Raw genomic sequence first — 16,369 nt, forward strand, 5'->3', positions numbered from 1 at the left:
CCCTACTCACGGTTAAGAACTGCTTTAAAGAGTGGGCTTGGGCGGGGGGCCTAGGGGGTGCTTTTCAATTACTGCTTCTCGTCAAACTGGCCACCCCGAGCCATTAAGCCGCGGTGATAGTTTTGCTAATTTGATTTCCTACATAAACAACCTTGGCTGCCCTTTGAAGTTCTCAAGAAAGGTATGAGGAGTTTCAAATTGCAATAATTCAACTCCCAGCATAAGGCGAATTCATCTTTTTTCTTTTTTTTTTTTAACAAATAAATCAGTAAAACAGAAGTTAATTAAAGTGTAAACAATGGGTAGCATTGTGGCCGGGCCTCAAAAGAAGCCTGTGGAATTCTTTGTGTGATGGGTTTTACCTGATTACACTCAGCGGGTGCGGCTCAGGAAGGATCCTGTTACTGAGGCTTTTTCTTCTTCCCTGAACATAAAAAAAGACAGAAAACCAACAACAACAGATGCTTTTATTTTCCCTCCCTGAGCTGGGTGATCATTTCCTAAGCCCACTCTTTCCCAGGGAGGCTGTCTGAGGGCCTCCGCCCAGTGGCCCCCCGCGTCGGATGGCCGCTTCCTCAGTGGCTCTGCAGAGACGATGTCACTGCAAAGCGGCTGACACCAGGCCAGTCTGTGCAAAGGCTGCCCTCAGCACTGATGCCATCCCGCTCAGCTCTGCAGATGCCAACGGAGACCCCTCCCCTCACAAAGTGCAGGCTTGGCCGAGACAGGTGCAGGGGAGGGAGGGTGTGCCCAAAGTGGCGCAAACTCCAGAGTGATTTCAGGACAGATCCGCTTATTTTGATCTTGAGAGAATACAAAGACATGTGCCAGGAGGGCAGGCAAGAATTCCAGCATAGCCAGGGACAGGACTCCAGGACTCGTGTGTTCTTTACAGATCAGGTGGGGTCAGAGGAGGGAATGTTTTGCTTAAGGAGTGAAAATCCAAAGAGTAGTAAAGTGGCATTGCCCGCCGTCACCCATCACAGGACATCTAGCAAGTAAATGCGCTCGGCAGTGGTACCTCCTGTCCGTCTACAGCGCTGATCGCCTGCATGTGTGTGTGCGTAAGCACATGAGTATGTGCACATGCCTGCACATGTGTGTGCACGTATGTGTGGCTCTCCAAGTGGGGAGAACAGAGGAGCCTGCAGAGCTGGGACCAAGGCAAGCGGGGCAGTAGGGGGTCCCCCCCCGTGGTGAGCCCTAAGAAGGAAGTCTCCCCTGCAAAATCATCCATCCCAGACTGTCTAGAAAACCTTAATTTCGCTTTTCCTGCCAGAATTTCTGTCATTAATGATTCCATTTTACAGATAACAAGGTTCCCTTTTAACAAGCAGGCACTCCTCTTAAATGTTTATAGGCCTTTATATAAGAATCAGTTAGTCTAATGAAAGGCTTTCTTTATAACATCAAGCTAAAAAAATGTCAGCTTAACGGAGAAAAGGGAGCATAGTTTTTGAAACATACAGGTGCCATAGGGATGGGAGCCCAGAATGAGGGCTCTGGGGAAAAGTAAGGGATACAAACTGTAATAAATGGTGTTAAGAGTGGGATGGGGGATTGGGAGGGAGTAGTTGCTTTCTCGCTAGTTTTTGTCAAGGGCGAGTGCCGGAGCCCAGGAAGGATTCCCACGAGGCGGCTGGCATCCGAGGTGCACGTCTACCACTCGGTGGGAACGGGGCTCCCCCGATGCGCTCAGGTGCTCTGAGCCCCGGTGAGTGCCCTGGAGCCGACGGACTCTCTCCAGAGCTGCTGAGGTGACCAGGGTTCCTCAGCAGCGTGCGGCCCGCGGCCTGCACCCCCGAAGGGGTCTCCAGCAGAGCCGATAGCCAGGCCTCCAGGGCTGCCCCGCCGCCTCCGGCAGTGACATCCACTGACGCTGACACTGAAAAGCGACTCTTACAACATCTGCCGCTCTCAAACTTACTTATGGAGCTAAAATTTATCCATAACAGCAAGTGGTTTTTGTTTTTTTTTTAAGATTTATCGTTAGCTACGAAATTTTACTGCAGCTGGAAGGTTAGAACCGCAGTTACCAAGGGCCCCAACTGTGTCACAAATAGTGTCTATTCATCGAATCATCCCAGAGGCCCCGTGAGGTCAGCATCCTCAGCTGCAGCATGCAGGTGAGGAAAGTGAATTCCAGAGCCAGGCAGCGTGAATGCCGGGATGCCAACGCGTGTATGCCCACTCCCAGGCTGGTGATCTCCCCACACGCCCGGCTCCCGGCTGAGAATTGGTGCCCAAAACGTCACGCACACGTTTCCAATCTAAATGTTGGCCACGCTTGAAAAAGGCATTGTCCTTTCTATTCAGTGGATGTTAGAGAAGGAAGAACACCCTTTTCACTCCCCTTTTTCTCAAGCTACAACCTGAGAACTCAGGTGAATTGAGAACCATAGGGAATTACAGAGACATAGCTGAGAAGAACATGCCCTCGGTGGTTTTCTCCTAGGGGCACAAACACTGCATCTGCGATTCGGGAACCTCAGCAAAGCTTGCTGTGTCTCACTTTCTCCTCTCGGTTGCAAAATAAATCCATGGACCCCCGTGCCCTCCTTGGGAATTTGTCAGATAAAACCCACAGGATGTGCTAGTGAACGAGCCCAGGCTGGTCCCTGCCCTCACAGTGCTTACCTGCTCTGTAGGAGGAGAGACAGGTGATGAGAAATAACTGAACGAGAAACAACTACAGGAGAGCGTGGTGCCGGGAATGAGGACCCCTCTGTGTGTGTGTGTGTGTGTGTGTGTGGTGTGTGTGTGTATACGTGCATGCGCAGTAATCCTGTCTGCATCACCCTGAGCTCTGCCACTGACCTGCGATGTGAGCTTGGGCAAGTTCCTTAGTGTCTTTGGGCCTCAGTTTCCTCATCCATAAAACGGGGATAAGGATACTCACACATTCACAGAGTTGCTTTAAGAATTAAATGGGTTAATACGCAAAGCTCTCGTTCAGAGCAGTGCCAGCCCACAAGCAGGGCCACATGCGTGTGAGTGAAAAGGGTCCTAGGGGAGAAGCCGGTGGGCTCGTGACAGGCAGAGGGAAGGGTGAGCACAAAAGTCCTGGAGTGGAAAATAGCCCGTTTGAGAGAATTTTTTCCATATAGGAGGATTTTCCTCTACAGTCATGGAAAGCTTACCCATTTAAGTACCTACCAAAGCTTGTATCATATTGAGAAATAAACATTTAAAAAACGAGTTTCCACATCTAAATAAATGTCATGTGGATCATTTCACGCTATTTCTTAACTACTCATTATTCACATCATCTATTGCATGATGACACCAGTCAGGTTGGAGGATGGTTGGCCCCTAAACTAAACAGCCCCAGGATTTTGTCTTTATGAGCTAATTATCCTACTTTTACCTTTTTCTTTCTTTGTTCACGTGGCCAAACTGAGCTGCGCCCTTTTTTGGTATCTCTTCGGACGCCCAACTGTGGCAGCGTGGAGACCCTCTAATATTCTGTTTTCCATCTGCCTCGAGGTGAGAAGCCTGAAACCCCATCTGCATTGAACACGATGACAGCAGAGTTGGAGGAGGGGGTCCTGGGATGAGGCTTCTCCACTTAGCGACTCAGGCCTGCTGTGTCTGATCCTCTTACCGAGAAACACGGCTCACGGACGGGCGCCCTTCTCGGTTCCGACGGATCTAGAATAAGGGCTTTCATGTCACTGGAGCGTTACCGTGCAGCTTCAGTGCTTGATGGTCCCGAAAGGACTCCGGTGGGGCTGGTCAGTATCCCTGACTGAATACGCAGAGTCTCGCCACGGGAAAGTGGCATTTCCCTCCGGAGAATCACAGAATTTCCGAGTCAGGATGACTGACAGGTGTGCACTTCCGTGCCCCTCAGCCCCGGAGGAGAAACCCGGGGTTAGAAGAGGGGCAGGCGACGCAGTCAAGGGCACGCGGCATCCAGGTGCCGACGTGGCCGGGGCCTTCAGTTTCCCGCTTTTCTGCTTCGCTGGAACCTCTCTGTCAGCGGTCTCCTAAGAGTGGTAGCTCTGAACCCCCGGCCCCCCGAGAATGAGTCCTGGGAACTCGCTGGGCTGGGTCTCCTGAGTCCCCACGTGGTCCCCACAGTCTCGGGCCATCTCCCCACACCAGCATCCCAGCCTCTGAAACAGCAGATAAAACAAGAGGAGGAACAACAGTCATTTCACGCTGTTTCACGTGGGTTTGGAGTTTAAATAAACAGGGAGGTGAACCTAAAGGCTGGTTTCAGTAGGTTGGCAGCAGAAGGGATTCCTGCAGCTGGAGGCGATGAAATAAAACTACGCAAGGGATCTTCCCAGTCAAACTACAAGACAGGCCCCAGAGACCAGAGGAGGCTTTGGCTGAAGAGGACGAACCCTCCTTCGCCCTAGACTAGCTGGAGAGGCCTTCATCGGCACAACGTTTGGGGTGAGAGGGGTTTGTCTTTTTGTTTCTGTTTTCCTGGTTGCCGGGCTAGTTCCTACAATTATGATGGTTCTCAGAGAGGACGTGAACTCTCGTAATAAGATCAAGCGATGCCAGGTGCCATCTGCAGAGTGTTGGTCGGTGGAGTGCCAGTCAAGGGTCAAGAACTGGCTTTCCAAAAGAGTGAAAAGAAATGAAAAAGCCCTGATTTGTGGCATTTGCCCGTGTCCACGGTGTAGACGCTCCACGTGGGCTGATTTTAAGCTACTGACAGGGTGTCACTGTCCTCTGATTGGGAAATTGGGCAGAAGAATGAATGGCCAACCCCGCTGCCCAGACACAGGGCGGCACACAGCGACAGGGGGTTCCGAGCGACGGGAGAACACGTGTGTGTCACGGGGAAAGGGGAACGCTGGTACACGCCTGTGTACAGGGTATAACTGAACTCTATCTACTCACCCACCCACCTACCTACTTACCTCCTTGTCAAGGTGGGAGCCTTAAGTGTGGAACCAGATTACCAGCATGGCACTTTCCGGTTCTAATATTTTGTGGTTTCGTCACGAGATGTTATCTCATTGAAACACTTCATGGCTTCACCTTTGCTTTCTTTGTCACGGTGCCCACGCCCTTCTGTGTCTGTCCTCACAGCACTCATGACCTCTCAAGATCCTAGGTATCCACTTGTCATCCTGTGTTTTCCCCGGAAGCTGAGCTCACTGGGGACACGGCGGGTCCCCGGAACCTACAACGGGGCCTGGCTCACGGCGGCGCCTGGAAGGCATGTGTTAAATGACATGGTCCAAGCTCTTCCCCGTAAACTTAGGGAAATCGAGGTCCTAAGAAATGAAGGGATTTTCCTGTCGTTTCGCCGCCAGGGATTTGTGGCAGAACTGAAGGTAGAACCCACCTCCTGAGACCCAGGCCTCTCCCCTGAATCATTCTTCGGCTCACAAAGTCCCAAGTCACAAAGGCCTAAGAACAGGCCCATGTGTGTTCCCAGGTCGCAGAGGTTACGGGAATGGAGGGAGTTGAGAGCTGCCTGCCCTGCTCCCCTGACCGTCGTGCTTTCCCCTCACGATGGTGTCCCGTCTCCTGATTCTGGTCTCTTCGGGGAAGGCGGGCCCCTGAGTTGCTCGTTGTGATCAGATTAGTTTATGGTCTGAGGTCCCAGTGGAGGTGGAATTTGCGCTGATTCTGGCCCAGGGACATCCCCTTGCGCCCACTGTCATCAGAAGGCCTGCTGTGTCTTTGGCCCCTGCTTACTTCAGCAGAGCCTGAAGGTCAGGTCCTACGTTAGCTGCAGGAGATACAAAGGAGGGGAACACAGGTGCCTGGTCTGCGGAAGGCCCAGGCGTCTGGGGGTGCTGGGAGAAGTTGACAAACACACGCCGTGCGCAGTGTGACGACCAAGGGAAGTTCCCAGCTGTGGTGTCCAGGGCAGGGGACCCCACGCAGAGAGCGGTAGAGGTGTTTTAAAAGAGACTAATTTGGGTAATCTCGAAGCTATGTGCTTAAGGGTTTTCTCATCTCCAAAAGGAGTGGTATTTGTGAAAATGAAGGTCTCCACCCACCTGCAGAAAGTTCTACAAAAGCAAAAGGAAAGCCCCTTGGAATTCTTCTTGCAGACACTGTGCCCACACTGCAGACCACACAGCCCTAAGGTCAGGTGCCCGGTGATACCCTAGTGGCACATCCTAGGGCCGCATCAAGAGAAGACCACCTCATGCAGCTAAGCAACTCCTTACCTGTGTCCCAGATGGACCCTGGCCATGACCCATTCGAATATCTCAGCTGGATTAAGAAAATTTACTGGATGGAAATTCAGCGGACTGAGTCAGCAGGACCATTCAGTCAGTTAAATTACTTCAAGCCTGAGGTCGCCATAAAGTTTCTGATTTTACAAATGATGGAGAGTCTGCAGGTCCAGGGCTTTAAAGAAACCTCGCTGTGGGTTGGTGTCAGTTTTAATTAGATGTTAGAGACCAGCATTAACCACCTGGAGACCCATCACCGAGGGGCTTCCTCTCCACTGCCTTTAGTCCTGTGAACTCTCAGGCTTGTCCACCAAAAAAAGTCAATGAAACCCAAAGTGCTTTCCTCCCTGGGGAGTCCTGAGTCTCCTCAGTTAATGGTGAGGTAGGAAAATGGCTCTGTCTCAGCCGCTGGTGACAGCTGCCCTGGGCTTTACCTGCTGACAGTTAAAAGGGAACGGACACACCAACATTTGCTTATCTCACTTAATAAAGTTATCACGCGGAAAGGTAAATCAATAATGGCTGAGATCAAACATACCGATCTCCTGCTGAACACACAATGCCCTCATTTAATAAATCTCAGCCCTTGACGTGTCCCCCTGTGAACACAGGCGCTGCCAGCCTGGCCGAGGCCTGCAGCTCAGGGCACTGCTGCCAGAGGTGAGCCGGGGACCCTCAAGTCCAGGGCCTTCCTAATCGACCTGCTAACTGAGCAGGAGACCAGAGCGGGTGATTGGAAGTCCCTGCCTCGCTCCCCTTCTGGGGAGAAAGTCTGGCTGTGGCCCCGGGTGAGCCCAGGCCAGGAGCCAGGGAGGGGCAGATTTGCCATCTGCTTAGTTAGGCAGCTTCATCTTCCTCTCAGACCTTCAGAGGCGGCCCTGTGTCCCCCGAGGCCGGCTCTCTGTGTGGAGCTGGGAACAGTCTTAAAGAGAGGATTTAAAACTTCTGCAGGAGTTTCCAACTTTGAAAAGTTCCAGTGGTTGGGCCCCCTGCCCTCCGCTCCAAGGGCCTCCGGCTGGGGACAGAGGGGGCCGGGCTGGGAGGAGCCGCTCGGGGGGGCCTGTCTTCCTCTATCTCCCCCCCCCCCGATGCCCAAGCAGGCGTGGGTTCTTAGTCCTCTGCCCACCGTGACACAGTGCAGGCCGTGTGGGAGCCAGCTTGGCTGTCCCACTGGACGGTCAGCCCTCTGAGCGTGGTGTCCGGCTGGCCTGGGGCCCAGCAGTTCGGAGGTGCTCATGAGAAGCTGTCGGAGAATCAATTTACTGAAGGGAGTTAGAGGGTCCCAGGGGTCCCGTGTCTACTTAAAGACTTCAGTGCCCAGGGATCCCTGTTGTATCTAAAATTCCATTGAGTGACCACTGGCCTCACGGGTGCTGTCAGTTGCAGGGTTGTCAGTTACGGAGAGGAACTCTGAGGTGTCCCTCAGTGGAGCCCTTGGGCCAGAGTGAGGGGGAGGGTCCCATGGTGAGAACCGTATCGGGTGAATGTGATCTAGAGGCCGTGTCCTGGGGCGTATACGGATCATTCTGTAGGGACTCGGGATGAGAACCGTGTCGGGTGAATGTGATCTAGAGGCCGTGTCCTGGGGCATATACAGCTCGTTCTGTAGGGACTCCGGGTGTTGAGGCCGGCTTGTCACTCCTGTCCAGGAGGTGAGCAGAAGACCCCAGGTCCTTCCTTAGTCCATCCTTCAACTCCTAGGACTGGTGAAGCCATTGTACCCTCTTACGGAAGAAAGAAGACGGTGACCACTGAGGGGCATGTGTGTGTATACACATGTATGTGATATTTATACGTACATAAATGTTCAAGGGAACAGCCATGTCTATTTTTAAAACCCTTTCTGGTTCAGATCAACCATGTTAGCTATGTTAAAAACAAGACAACAGGCCCAAAATGGAGTCACTTAGGCTAAGCCTCACATCACCAAAATGAGACTTGACTTAATTATGCTCTCAGAAATGGGGTCGTAAACCATCACTAGTGAGGGGAGGTGCCTGATAGACCCCTGCCATCTTCTAAAGGGAAGTAACCCAGCAATAACCAACCTGCTTTTCTGCTTCGTATAACTTCCTTGTCCCTCCCCCTCCCACCCACGAAATCTTTCATTTTGTACAGCATCTTGGAGCTCCTGTCTGCTAGACCAGATACTGCCTGAATATAGCCAATAAGATCTCTAGCATTTGCTCTATTGAATTTTGATTTTTAACAGTAAGGATCTATTATTTTTTAGATAATATTTGACACGTGGGATAGAAAGGCAGGGACATGCTCCTTGCACACCGTGAAGTCACGGGTTGGGGGATCGTCTGAGCCTTGGTCAACTTCTCTTTGGCTTTCAAGGTGAAGAAAGTGAATTAGAGAGATTTCAGAGAGGAATTCCTGAAACTCTCTGCTTATGGAATGATAATCTCTAATGTGATATGTTACAGCAGGATTTTAGTTTAATGAGGATTCATGATGTTAAAGTTATAAGAATATTCTGTTATGCTACCTTCTAGGATTATTAATAATGGAAAAGGCAACATGTCAATCTTTAAGATTACTCATTTTTTCATTAAGATTATATGCAAGGATTACAAATCAAAAATCTCTAGAGAAAACATTCTATGTCTCTTTCTCGTACCTTCTAAGTGCTCTTGGTTTAGCCAAGGAGTTAGCAAGGCTGCCACATACGGTTGCACAGGTTGTGCACTGCTCCAATCCAGGGAGCACCGCGCATAGACCCCGATGGAAACAGTGCCTCCGTGGAGGTGTTCACTGCACAGTCTGCCCAGCCATCAATGGTGGCACTGCTTTTTTGGCACCTGCCGTGCGTTTGGAGTAGGGGCCATAGATGTAGGCCATGTCTTTTCCAACAAAGGAGCTGTGTGGTCTGACTGTGCTTGGGCCATGACAGCACCCACAGTTGGCTCGGATTAACAGCCAGGGATGACCAATCAACCTCTGCTTTGAGCCTCACTCTCGGGGTCACCTGTGTCCTGGTCATTTTCCATTTTCTCCTCCAGATCTTGGCTCAGCCCTTGTCTGTCATGCCCAGGAGCCTGACCTCTCAGACTGTGTGGCCCATGCTCCTTGGCCCTTGGGCTTCTGGTTGGATTTGGTCAAAGGGAAGCTCTGGCAGGTGGCCAGGGAGAAGGAGGAGAGAGTGTGGGCGTTCGCTTGGGCTGATCTCTCTTGCCAGGCTGTGGTTTTGGTGGCGGGTACCCTCTCGGCTGTCCTCACAGCTCCATCCCTGGGGCTGCTGCCCCCTGAGATTCCAGGATCTCCCACATCTCCCTCGACCCTCGCAGACCTGGGGCAGTGCCTCCCCTGGTCCTTGTCCCTGTGTCCTCCACCACGCCTTCACCTTCCGGCACAAATGTAATAACTCTGCCCAAACTCCGCTCAGTCACCCCTCGGAGAGAGCTGTGTGCTCATAAATCTGCAGTTTTATTTCACTTCCTCTAGCTCACTTATGTCCTTGATGTTGGTCCCACCATGCCATCATTTCCCATGGACACCTGGCTGCTGTCCCCCGCCCCCAGAGACAGCCCTGTAGCCACATCAGTTCTCCTTCTACCACGACTTGATTTTTTTTTTTTTAATTTAAAAAATTTTTATTTGAGTATAGTTGATCCATAATGTTATGTTAGTTTCAGGTGTACAGCAAAGTGAATCAGTTATATCTATATCTATCTATATATCAATATACATATATATGGCCATTCTTTTTCAGATTATTTTCCCATATAGGTTGTTACCGACAAGGAATTAATCTCCAAAATATACAAACAGCTCAGGCAACTTACTTCTTGAAACTTCCCTCCCGCACGACTGAGCTTCAGCCCTCTCATCACCAAGGTCTCCTAAGATCACCGCCGGGCACCGTTTGGGAAGTTGATCCGAGCCTCTTACTGGAGTGTGAGCCCCAGAGCGCAGAGGTCGTGCATGCCACCTTTGTGTTCCCCATGGCACTTAGACAAGCCCCCTGCATGTCAAGGCCACTCAGTGTGTTTTGGTTGCACCAAGTAGCATTTGGAAGGAAGCGAATACGGCGCAGACGACATTGCACGTTGTGATGGGGGCACATCTAGTCCTTCATGTGGGTCTTCTAAAACTATTGGTTCAGATGGAATTGCACTGTATACCCGTATCTGCACTGTTTTTAGTTAACGATGTGTCTTGGAGAGCCGTCTGTATCAGCAGGGAATTTTTAGTCTGTTAGTTTATTGGTGTCTTTTTAAAATATGGAAACATCATATACGTATATATATGAAAATCTCTCTTTCATAATGAAGAATTTTGGCATACATAAAATGCTGAGAATAATATAACAAAATCTTTACCCAATTTACGTATAACTTTTTTCCATTTTGTTCAGATTTTTTTTTTGTAACTAGGGAGAAGAGAGCTGAAGCCCTCTTTGTACCTCTCCTCACTGCCCCCATTGTTCCTTCTCTCCCTTGCTTTCTTCTTCCCTCTCCAGAAATCATCATTATTCTGCAGTTGGTGGATCTTTCTCATCCATGATTTTATACTTATACCACCTATGAATGTACCCATAAACAGTAGTTTAGTGTTACTTTTTGTATTTAAAATCATCACAAATTCTGTTGTAAACTCTCTTTTAACATTAGAATTTTTTTTATTTGGTAATAATTTAAAACTTTAAAGAAAAGTTGCACTTAACCCAGATTCACCAGTTTTCAATATTTTGTCCTGTTAATGTATCATTCCCTCACACACAGACACACACAGGCATGCACACACACACACACACACAATATTTTCCTAAAGCACTGGAGAGTAGTTTATACACATCAAATGTATCATTCCCTCACACACAGACACACACAGGCATGCACACACACACACACACAATATTTTCCTAAAGCACTGGAGAGTAGTTTATACACATCATGTCTGTTGACCCTTTAATATGTCAATGTTTCTTCTTAAGAACAAGAATAAGGATATTATCAAATTTAGAAATTAAGATTGACAACATATTTATCTAATCGGAAGCCCATATATTAATTTCATCATTTATTCCAATAATGTCTTTTATAATAACTTTTTCCAGTACACAACTTAGCCCAAGATCATGCACTGAATTTAATTGCCATGTCTACCGCCTTTATCTGGAATATTCCTCAGCTGTTCGTTACCTTTTTTTTAAAAATTTTTTATTTATTTATATTTATTTTTGGCTGTGTTGGGTCTTCGTTTCTGTGCGAGGGCTTTCTCTAGTTGCGGCAAGCGGGGGCCACTCTTCATCGCGGTGCGCGGGCCTCTCACTGTCACGGCCTCTCTTGTTGCGGAGCACAGGCTCCAGACGCGCAGGCTCAGTAGTTGTGGCTCATGGGCCTAGTTGCTCCGCGGCATGTGGGATCTTCCCAGACCAGGGCTCGAACCCGTGTCCCCTGCATTGGCAGGCAGACTCTCAACCGCTGCACCACCAGGGAAGCCCCGTTACCTTTTATAATGACATATTTTAAAGCACATTGGCCAGTTGTTTTATCAGATATCTCTAAATTGGAGCTATCTGATATTTCCTCATGATTATACTCAGCTGCAATACCATTATGATTATTAACAGATCAGAACTTATTTCTTCTTTCTCTGTCTCTGCCTGTCTCTTGATATACCAAGCTTTCTCTTTATTGGATTAATTGGATTTGCATTATTCGTCATTTCCTCTGTATTGGTTAATAAGTTACAGGACTCCCCCTCTTTTTAGTCGTTACCTTCAACATTTTAATATACATGTGACTCAAAGTCTCCAAGTCTTAATATTGTGGTCTAGTATTATTGTTCCTGTTAAAAATGCTTTCACTTTAGCCGTTTATAGGCTGAAGTCTATAATTTACATTCCTGCTATGTTCTTCTGTGGAAGGAACCTACATTTTTGTGACCTTCGCCAGTCCCCTCAGGTGAGGAGGCAGACCTTACCTGTTGATGAATTTGGGGGAGGAACTGAGCTTGTAGAGAAGATTCTCCCTTGATTCCTTCTCCTTGGGATCTGGTCCCCACAGCTAGGATCCTGCTGGTCCTCCATTCTGTGTCTGTTACCTGGGAAACAGCACTCGCCACAGTGATAAACACAGTTCTGGGAATCAGGATAAAGAGGACCATTATTGACATCATCTTACTTTCTCAAATATCAGATTTTTTTTTTTAGTTATGAGGGTAATATTTGATCTCCAACTACCTACTCTTTTGTGTTTTGTGTTGACTAGTTCCCTACTCAGGTGTGACAGATGCATGCATTTTATTGAACGTCTTTAAACCCTACTTAATAGCTACTATTTTTGTTGTTGCTATCATTATTATTAATGTAGTAACATTTTGATGTATGAATATAATTTTATTGTTATTATTTTCTTAGTTTTTGCTTCTTGAATCTTATTAATACTTTCTTCTGGGGTCAAATTTTGTAACTAAAATGTGCCCTTTAATCTTTTAAATATTGTTAATCTATCATCTTTTTTAGGATTATCCTATTATCTCAGGTTCTGGGGGTGTTTGTTCTTCTATTTGTTCTTTTGTTCTTTTGTCTTTCCTAGTGTTTTATTTCTTTTTCTGACATTAACTTTTTTGGGAAGCCCATCCAAGTGGGGGTTGTTTTTCTAAGAGTTCTCTATGTATAATGCACGTTGACAGTGTCTCTGCAGAGCAGTTTTGCATTTATTTTTATCTGGGTCCTAGAGTTTCTTAACTGTCATTATTTTCTCATATTGTAGCTTCTGTCACGTAGAGGCATAGCATAAATATTGTTGCCCAACACACACACGGCTCATGTTTGGAGTTTGTGGTTCTCCCCTTTTCCAACCTAATCTTCAGTCAGAGAGGAAGTTCCCAATGTCCTTTGCTGGGGAGTCATGGAAATTTTTTGTGTCACCTTTTCATGGACCAGAGACAGTACGGTCTCTCAAGCCCACTGCCCTGATTTGTGCCAATGTGCCAGAAGTTTTATTCACCAAGGTTTTGTACAACTGATGCAAATGCCAATACAGTAAAAAAAAAAAAAAAAAAAAAGCAAGCCATAGTGTCCTAGTATTATTATAAAAATAGTTTTGACCTTTCAGATGCCACATCAGGACCACATTCTGAGAACCAGTGTTTTAAGAGGTTGTAGATTGCTATTCATATAGGTTTAACAGTGAAGGGCATGGCTTTGGTTCCCCTTAGGTTTTCACACCAGCAGGGAGTTCTCCAGAACTCTCTGAAATGGTGGTCAGGTAGTTTTCTGCTGGACTGGACAAACTCTGGTGGCATCTGGCGACTTTCCCCAGGCAGCAAAAAATAGAGTCCATGATTGTTGTATCATCTATGTAATCACAAAGGACCTGTGACTCTTCCTACCTCTCCTCCCTCCAAATCTCTGGAACGTGGCACAGAGTCACAGATACTCAAAACTTATTTGAACAAAACTGGATTTGACTGAATGTGGCATTTATTTAGTATGAACTTTTAAATTATATCAGACTTTTTTTTAAACATCTTTTTTGGGGTATAATTGCTTTACAATGGTGTGTTAGTTTCTGCTGTACAACAAAGTGAATCAGCTATACATATACATACATCCCCATATCCCCTCCCTCTTGCGTCTCCCTCCCACCCTCCCTATCCCACCCCTCTAGGTGGACACAAAGCACCGAGCTGATCTCCCTGTGCTGTGCGGCTGCTTCCCACTCTAAGATATATTGAAAAAGGATCCCATAGAATTAGATTTATATGTTTGACTTAATGTTGAATAATCTCTTCATTCCACAAACAGGTACCGTGCGCCTCTCACGCAGATATGAATGAGCAAGCTGCTTCTTGACATTAGTGGTTACAGCCCAGCGTTATGTACTAAGAAATACAAAAAGAGGTGCTCTAGAGAAACTAGAGGAGAAGTAGACGTGAGACAGAGCGGAGGTTCGGGGAAGAGAGTGCTCACCTTTACCTGGAGGCAGGTGGGGTCCAGAAAGGTCTCTTAGAAGAGCTAAAGGTTTGACGTGAGCCTTACAAGGTGAGTGGGTGTTTGCCAGGCAGTCAAGTGTGGGGAGGGCACTGCGGGCAGAGAGACAGCTTGTGCAAATGCAAGAATGCAGCGGCTAGGTAGCTCAGTGTGGCTGGAGCATGGGCAGTGCAGGGAAGTGAGGGTTAAGGGTGAGGAAAAGATGAACAGGGAAAGTAGGAAGAAGCCAGATCATGTAGGAGTTTTAGGTAAGGCATATGGATACCATCCTGAAAAGGAGGAGGAACCACTAGAATGTTTTAGGACGAGGTTACATTTCAGAGAAGTCACTCAAACACAGACCTTCGACAGTGTTTGAGAACCGCTGTTGGGCTGGGAATGCATCCTAACAGCCTAGAACTGAGGGAGAAAGAAGAGGGCAGTGGCTACAGACTGAGGGACTTGGCTGTGTGGTCAGTTCAGCTTATAAAGCACAGTGGATCCGTAGGATAATTAGAATTCTGAAATCATTCATGCACGACTAATTTTGTTACATCATGTACATTGTTTCGGACTCATTAACAGCCTGAGTTGGAGCTGAAGCTATTTGAGATTTGCGGCTAGAATACATCGGTTTCTGTTCACACAACCGTTTACATTATTTGGGTAATTTCTTATACCTTAGGCACTAGAGATGGAGGACACACTTTATTCTTGGTGGTTTATGTCAAAGTGCAATGTTCTTAATCTCAGTCCTTGATCTTTACAACGCTCTCTATAGTATACGCCAAGAAATGTAACCAAAGGCTTTATGGTCTGAGAATTTCATTCATTTCATTATGTCGTACTAGAACCTATAATCACAAAATATCTTCGCCTTTAGAGCAAATCAACTGTAGTGGAAATTCTTGATTTTCCCAAGCACTAGTGTTTTAGACTTCTTATCCTCTGGAAATGAAAAAGAGGAAATTGTTAGGAGACAATCATTCATTCATTCTTCCCACATTCATTCTGTGTTAACACTGGGGCAGTGCCATGTGTAGCTTTGAGGAAATAAGGATGAATAAACAATCATTCTTGCCTTTAAGGATCTTAGTGTCTGATGGAGAGAAAGACATCTTTGTAATTAACTGGAGTGTGAGACAGACTCAAAAGATGTAGAAGAAAAGTGTAGGCGGAAATTAAAGTTAGGATGTGTAACTGACAAGATAAAGCACAAATTATGTCAAGGTACGTTGTGATTTACATGTGTGTCATGACATCTTAAACTCTATTGGATAAGGGCCACAGAAACTGTCATCATTTGATAATAAAGGTAGGCATTGGCTCATTTCAGAACGCATTTGAGATATTATATATACTAATAATGTTGATAGTAATGGCAGTAAGGATAAAATGAATAGTGGGTAGCTCCAACGTGCCGAGCACTTGTAAAGGATTTTATGAATGTATCGCATTTGATCCTAGAGATAAAACCGGGTGTCAGGGAAACAGTAGAGCAGGTGGTTCATGAAAAGGATGTGGGATCAGACACCCTGAGCTGCAGACCTGGGTCCATTCTAGTTACACACGTGACTACACGCAAGTTACCGAACAACTCCAAGTCTCGGTTTTATTTCTTGGGGAGAATGGGGATGACTCATTCAGAGAGTACTTAGGAGAATATTGAATTAATTCACCTAGCACAGTGTGTTATTATTTTTTTAACCTATGGGAAAAACCCTGGTTTAGAGAGTTTATATAACTTTCCAAATTCCACAGGCAAGTTAGTGGCAGAGCTGAGGTTCACCCAGATCTGCAGACTCCAAAGCCTGAGTTCTTTTTACACTAATATTGGACATATTTTAACAAGTCTTTATATATATTGATGATATAGTTATATATCATATAAATCTTAAAAACTTCCAACTTCAACCACCATGACATCTAGAAATAAAAGTTGATTTTACTTCCTCATTTTAGATTACAACTCTGTGTGCACTTCTCGTGTGTCTAATAAGTTTAGCTTTAATTAAATGACATGATTTTCTGTGGTATTAAAAGTTGGCGTGTCTAAATCATCCCATGAGCTGATATCAGATTAGATTTAGAAAACTCTGCGTTATGACGGAGATGTGTAAACACTGACCCACTCAGACATACAGAGTTCCCTTTCCTGACCACTGCCTACGTGATGCTATCTTTAGTTTTGTTAGCTTTGGAACAATTTGGGGAATGCGTTTTACAGCTGAATAGTGAAACTAATATTTAAGTAATGCTGACACAGCAAAAACAAAGCAAAAAA

At 46.7% G+C, this 16,369-nt stretch overlaps 1 long non-coding RNA gene across 6 annotated transcripts in view; it reads left to right on the forward strand.

The window, feature by feature from the left end:
- The window catches only part of LOC309615413, a 406,281-nt gene that overhangs the window by 336,480 nt on the left and 53,432 nt on the right, over nucleotides 1–16,369 (forward strand). The gene's annotated exons all lie outside the window — the stretch shown is intronic.

Source organism: Balaenoptera borealis, assembly GCF_965194805.1.
Source record: "Balaenoptera borealis genome assembly, chromosome: 18".
Taxonomy (NCBI): domain Eukaryota; kingdom Metazoa; phylum Chordata; class Mammalia; order Artiodactyla; family Balaenopteridae; genus Balaenoptera; species Balaenoptera borealis.